This window comes from Octopus sinensis, linkage group LG4, assembly GCF_006345805.1.
Source record: "Octopus sinensis linkage group LG4, ASM634580v1, whole genome shotgun sequence".
NCBI lineage: Eukaryota > Metazoa > Mollusca > Cephalopoda > Octopoda > Octopodidae > Octopus > Octopus sinensis.
The window spans coordinates 31226633-31234661 of NC_043000.1; positions in this window are offsets into that span (position 1 = coordinate 31226633).

The window sequence follows — 8029 nt, forward strand, 5'->3', positions numbered from 1 at the left end:
CAACAAGACCCAAATGACAAGGCATTTATTAATGAATACAACGTAAATTGTAATTGTTCTAAGTCCTACATTTGCTGCTAGTACTGGACCTATTTGCCACAGCCATTAAAGAAGGAATTCAGCAGCGTCAGCAGAATATCAATAATGAATATAAAAATTATACTTTAGCTTTATATTGGTCGTATTGTTTCATGGAACTGATAATTAACTTGTTTCTAGTTATACTACTATTATGACTATCTCCCTCACATGTATATAATACTCACTCGTACATACAGATATATAATACTATATGATAATATAATAATGTACCTCTCTATATGTAATTACACACACAGTTGGGTTTTGTTTTGGTGTGGTTCAGCGCACTTCATTTAAATTAAAACTAGTAGATGCTGAATTCAGTTTACAATGTTTTATGAAAATAATCTAGAACAGCTGGCATGGAAGAAATGAAATGTAATGAAATGAAACGGAACGATATATATATATATAATATATCGTGTGTACGTGTGCTGGCTACTAGCCAATGATTCTGTAAAAATAAACTTTTGATATCTGAATACACTGGTTTTTTTTTTTACCTCTTGTAAATGTTATTTGGCAAGACATGAATTTCAGAGAGTAATTTGCTTAAGAACAGGACACATTTGGCAAGCGAACTTCTCTCTACATTGAAACATTATCGACGTCTGTGTTGGTGTCAACTCTGTTACTGAGTTAAATGGTAAAGTGGTACGAAGTCAGTGTTATCTTTGTTAATGTAATGAGCCAATATGTGTTAATTAAAATTACAGGTACAATAAAGACAAAAATTAACTTTATTAATTCTGGTTAAAGCAGGAGTGACAACCCTGGACATGTTCCAGTCTTATTGGACTCCTCAGTGAGACAGCTTCTACTGGTACACCCAGAAAAAGATACTCATCTACCCATATATATGTAGGTGAATTTATATTATATTTGTCAATGGCTCTGTAACCTCTCTGGTGCCGGTGCCAAGATAAATACACAATAAAGATAAACACCCAATACACAATAAAGGGATTGATGATTGAATGATGATGGAATAGAGTGAAGAAGAGCTTTTAGTCTTGTCTTGTTGAGGACATAACAACTTTCCTAGTGTTGGTGTCATGATAAAATGCACCCAGAACACTCTGGAAAATGAGTGATAGGAAAGGCATACAACTGTCGAAAAGCACAAGTGGGACACCCCTGACCTATCTAAGAGGGGCAGTAACTCCGAATAAGCACCAAGTCGCACTATAATGACTCCTCAACCCAAGCTAGCAGGGAAAACACTCGTAAAAATAGTGATGATGAAAAACTATCAGACTCCTTCATATCCAATGGCGTATACTTGCCAAAATAATATCTTGCAACATTCCAAATATATTGTTATATAAGGAATGACTTTTTATATACTACTATGTTAGTTAAGAAGAAAGGTATTGGGCGGACACGAACAAGCCTTCACTGGAATATTGCAAATATTGCAACTGTGTATTATCTCCCAAACCCAACTGTGATACTTGGCCCTGCTCTCCCTTAGAAAACGTACCCTTGGAGCTCTTTTCCTTCAATATGAGTATTTTACTCTACGAAACCCACTTCGTCCAGCCTCCCCATTAGGAGCGATTATGGCTTTCCGCCTGTCTGTTTCTATTGTAGAAAATCAAATATTCAAATGCGAAATGCAGGATGCATTTAAAGGTAGTTTTATTCTGTAATATATAGAGAATGAGAATATAATAAACCCCACTTGCTAATAGTGGGTTAGTAGTGACTCTGCCAACTTCTGAATGGCAAATTTATTGTTACCAACAGGGCTTCCATTTTGGCTTAAGAAATGTTGCACAGAATGGGAAATATGAAACAAAAGTGAATGCAGCGTTGTACAAGCAGTATTGAATATATATATATATATATATATATATATATATATATATATATATATATATATATATATATATATATATATAAATTAGAGATAAAACCACTATTATGCAACTCAGTGATAGACGACATAAACCAATACGTAAATAACAAGTAATATATATAATTAATTTTTCTTTTCAAAAAGTATAAAATGAATGATAAATATAAGTAAAAACATATATATATATATATATATATATATTAATTATATATATTACTTGTTATTTATGTATTGGTTTATGTCATCTATCACTGTTTGAGTTGCATAATAGTGGCTTTATCTCTAATTTACATTTTATATATTTATATTGTGAAATTTGATTTAATACTAAATTGAATTTTCCCCTGTAGCTTGGAGTTATACTCTCTATTATTATTATTATTATTTTATTATTATTATTATATATATATATATATTATATATTATATATATATATACACTTTTTATTAAAGCTGCAAAAACTTTACAAAACTGTTCTTCAGAGTTTCACGTTTCCGTTCTTCGGGTAGCTGTGGTCAAGAATGGAATAAAGTTACGCGTCAGTTACGTCAGTTACGATGAGGAGTGTTCCTCTTTATCCAATCAACGGAATAGTCGGTTCATGAAATTAACGTGTAAGTAGCTGAGCACTTTACAGACACGTGTACCCTTAACGTTGTTCTCAGGGAGAATTAGCGTAACACAGAATACGACAAGGTTGGTCCCTCTTGAATTACAGGTACAACTCATTTTTTTGCCAGCTGAGGGGACTGGAACAACGTGAAATAAAATGTCTTGCTCCAGGACACAACACACCGCCGGGGGAATGGAACTCACGGCCTTAGGATCGTGAGCCGTTACCCGAACCACTAAGCCACGTGTAGTCACACACACACACACACACACACACACACACACACACACACACACACACACACAGATACTCAAAATGGAATCCAAAGAGACTGGTGGTAGTCTGCGTTGGCAAATCTCTTGAAAAGTCGACAGAGCACAATGAAATTACCTCGGGGAGTGGAAAATCCAACTTTTCGGACAAAGTCCTTCTTCAAAGGAAAGCTGACAGGAGTGAAATCAAAGACAGTTTCTCAAACAGTTGTAAAACTCTGCTGTCTTTTTAAATTTCACTCCTGTCAAGTTTTTCTTGAAGAAGAAATTCTGTAAGAAACGTTGGAATTTTCACTGCCTAATGCAATTCCTCTGTACACTGTCCATTTATATGTATGGGTGTGTGTGTGTGTGTGTGTGTGTATATATATGTATATGTGTATATTTATGTATGTGTGTCTATATATAATGTATGTATAAGGAGTTAGTCAGATCAGAAGATAGTATTTCTTTGAATTTCTCGAATATTTCTTGACATTGTGGAGACCAGTCCCATTTTGCGTTGCGAACAAGTAACGAGTTTAGTGGACCCTTTATTTGATGCATGTTAGGTATAAATGAGCTGTAATAACTAACCATTCCTAAAAAAGAACGTAGTTTAGTTAAGTCTGTGGGTGGTGGTAATTGCTGGGTTTTTATTTTCAGAATCTGGAAAACGTCCATCTTTATTCACAACAAAACCTAAATATGCTAATTGAGGAAGAAAAAGTTGGTATTTTTCTGATTTTCGACAAAGACTATATTCCTTAATTTGTTTCAAGGGATTCCTTAAATGTTGTTTTTTTTTATGTTCAGATTCAGTTGATGAAGCAATGATAATTTCATCGAGGTACGCAAAGGCATATGAAAAAAGCCGCAAGCATAATATCCATTAGCTGCTGAAAAATCCCTGGGGCAAACTTTATCTCAGTGGAATATATCAAGGATGTGACAACGAGAAGGTTTTTGGAAGTTATTGCAGGAGATTAGTGAGGCTAGGACGAAGACTAAAAGTGATGTTGAGGAGTTTTTATTTGCAGAGAATTCATTGCATTCAAGAAGTGGTTCGTTCGAACATGAATTTCTTAAAAATGTAGAAAAATTGTTTTCACTTAACCTATACACGGCATAACAAGCTTCAGAGTCGATAAAAGGAGAAACATAATGTGCTGTGTAATTTCAGAAAATACTAGATTGTGTAATACTAGCGGTGGGAGATGTATGTATAACGATTCTGATGTCATTAGACAAAGGTGACAACGATGTATTCATTCAAATATAATGTAAGACTTCTAGAGAGACGAGTAAAAGAACGGTTTACCTCTACCACAGAACATACTTTGAAATCCAGAAGCAGAAACTAGGTGCAAATTAGAGAGAGAAAAAAACCGTTCTATGAAACAAAAGCAATATTAGACTAAAATAGCTATCTGTATATCATACTCGATGCAGAAAAAGTGCTAAAGGTAAATTAACTACGCATTCGTTCGGGATTCAAATCCCTTATGGATGCGTTAACCTAGTACTACTTTTTTTTGCATATAATGGATTTTTATTCAGTCGGGCGGCTAATCGCAACATCAGTGATTTTTCGTTTATCTGGATTGTGAATTCTTTAGTCCTACGTACAATTGATAGAAAAATATATCAGTAAAAAATTAGGATCGATACAAATATGCGACCTTGACCTTGTACCAATAAGAGAAATCTTATATTCTCATAACTATATTCACTAATTAATCACAGCTGACCATGTTCTACCGATTCAAAGTTCAAATATTCCAAAACAATGATTCACTAAGTAATTTTTTTTCGCTATCGAAATTGACTTTTTAAAAATGTTTTTTCATTTTTTTTTGTCTTCCAAGTAACTTGGCAAGTTATGGCTTTTACGAAAATAATATTAATTTCACGAAAACCAATATGTAGTGGCAATTACGGCGTGGAAGATACATATCAGTCATTAAAAAATACGCAAAAACTGTTAACTTCGCTTAATTGTTTTGTATCATAATTTTCGTCACACTAACTGCGGCCTGGTCACTGACACGGTTCCACTGGAACTAGTCTGAGATGAAGCTGTTGGTCAGTTTATAAAGTCTTTAGGGTTTTAAATATAATTCACTCTCATATATAGATCACCCATTCCAGTTGCCATTGCCTGATTCTCATAGTAGATCCGTTAATTTGGCTTTTGGTTCAAATCTATGAAGTCTTTCTTCTTTCCTTCTTTCAGACAAACAAAACATAAAATCTGTTCGATAAAAATACAAATTCTTTAGAAATATGTCTCCGCGAAGCAACCCGATTTCTTTTCTAGATATTCATATTTCATTCTATTTGACCATTGTGACTACATATCTAAAGAAATATTCCCTTCTTTCCCTGATTAAACATTCTCTGGATTATTAACTTCATTTTTAGTGATGAGATGTATTTAAATATTTATATCTGAATAAATTTTGTTCAGTTAAAACTCGCCAATAGTCGTCAGGTGTCTCAGTCCTGGCTTATATATATATATATATATATATATATATATATATATATATATATATATATATATATATATATAGGTAAACAGTAAAAATAATTACAGACATGGACAAGAACATGAAACACCACAGAGACGACACAAGAACCACAGGACGGGACATTCGAAGCCCTCAGTCATCAGTCAAGAACCAGATCATCTTAGCAATTTCGGCTGATTAATCTTGAGATTTATATATATACATATATATATATATATATATATATATATATATATATATATATATATATATACATACACTCATTGCAGCAGCCTGCAGCTCACATAACATTTCTGACAGCTGGTACAGTTCACCGTTGACCAGACAGCTGACAGTTATACGATGGTCCAAAATTTAAACGGTAACACAGCTAGCAACTTTGATGAAGACCTTGTAGTCAGACAGCTCAATTAAATTGTGATATACAGCTTGTAGCTTTGATCACACACTCTTGTAGTCAGGCAGCTGTTTATAGACATGCAGCCAAGACAGAGCTGTCTATTCTATATCGAGAGCATCATTTCATTACTCCCCAGCTTGCTTTCACTGAAAGCACGTCTTAACTGGAATGTAGTGTCATGCATGCACGCACAGTTTGTACACACACACACTTCTAAATGCAAACTTTGTTGCATGTTCTCACATTTATTTATCACACTCTGTACATGCCGACTGAAGATTTACATACAGGCAGATACTTTCGTGATTATCTACAGACTCACTTGGATAAATATAAGTACACTCACACATACATACATACATATAGGCGCAGGAGTGGCTGTGTGGTAAGTAGCTTGCTAACCAACCACATGGTTCCGGGTTCAGTCCCACTGCGTGGCATCTTGGGCAAGTGTCTTCTGCTATAGCCTCGGGCCGACCAAAGCCTTGTGAGTGGATTTGGGAGACGGAAACTGAAAGAAGCCTGTCGTATATATGTATATATATGTATGCATGTGTATGTTTGTGTGTCTGTGTTTGTCCCTCTAGCATTGCTTGACAAACGATGCTGGTATGTTTACGTCCCCATCACTTAGCGGTTCAGCAAAAGAGACCGATAGAATAAGTACTGGGCTTACGAAGAATAAGTCCCGGGGTCGATTTGCTCGACTAAAGGCGGTGCTCCAGCATGGCCGCAGTCAAATGACTGAAACAAGTAAAAGAGTAAAAGAGTAAAAGTATACATACACACACACATACACACAAACACACACGGGTAAAGAGATTATCGTTGCTGAAACCAAGTAAAGAAATTATCGTTGCTGTAGATGCGTCAGATTATGGAATAGGAGCAGTATTCTTGCATAAAACGATGAATGGCTCACATAAGCCAGTTTATGCCTACTTCAAAAAGTCTATGGAAAGTTGAAAAGAAATATTCACAAATAGAAAAGGAAGCAGTGCCACTTGTTTATGCTGTAAAAAAAAATTCCTTCCCATGATATATGGTAGAATGTTCCATCTTCAAACTGACCACAAACCGCTCTTAAAAATATTTGGTTCAAAATCTGGAATCTCAGTATATACAGCGAATTGTTTGCAACGCTGGGTAATTTTTGGGCTATAATTTCATTATAAGTATCAACTTTTATCTTTTGCATATCTTTCACTACTAATAACTGAATACTCGGCAATGACAGGAGACGTCGTAATCTTTATATATAAAAGTGAGGTTGTGTCCTGTCTGTCTCCTACGATTTAGATTCCTAACTACTCCCACATTTTGCGGTGAAGTTTAACCAAAACCGGGTATCTTATAGTCGTGATTCATATCGAGCCCTTCTGGGTATTAACGCGCGTCTACGATGAGTCTACGATTAAAAACAAATTTACCATCAATTTTTCCCATTTTAATGCATTTTTGGCATATATAAGGGAAGTAACTCTCTAAGAATGTATTATTAAATCTCAGAACGTAAAAAGCTACAGTAACACCCCCCCCTTTGTGGTTAGCCATATTGAGATGGCTATTATACTTTACATCTCTAAAAATGCTTATATAGTTATTTCCCTTACAAATCCGAGCAACGCCGGGCGATACTGCTAGTTGCTAATACAAATATTGAAGCTGAGATCCACCAAGTGCTAAGGGATTCGATCAAAATTTTTTTACCTGTTATTTTAGAATTGGTAAAACAAGAAACATTAAAAGAACCTGCTCTGCAAAAAGTTTGAAACCAAAAGAGTTTTACATTGATGGGATTAAAAAGCTTGTAAATAGATGGAAGGAAGTCATAGATAATCAGGGAAAGTACATTGATGATTAAATATCAATTAAATATAACATTCGATCACTTGTTTTCTTTATTCCAAATTCGGACAGAACTTCAGGGACGACCTGATAATTCCAATAATGTCGCGTAGCTTCAGCATATTTTCAGTGTGTGCGTCTCCGGTACTGGTCACCCATTTCCCACCGGAATTTGTTATGATACTTGCATGTCTGACACGCTCATGTCCCTGTACATCATTACAACTCTACACTTTGCGACCTTGAATTTCTCCAATACAGATATTTGCATGACTGACACGCTCATGTCCCTGTACATCATTACAACTCTACACTTTGCGACCTTGAATTCCTCCAATACAGATATTTGCATGTGTGATACTCTCATGTCCCTGTACATCATTACAACTCTACACTTTGCGACCTTGAATTTCTCCAATACAGATATTTGCATGACTGACA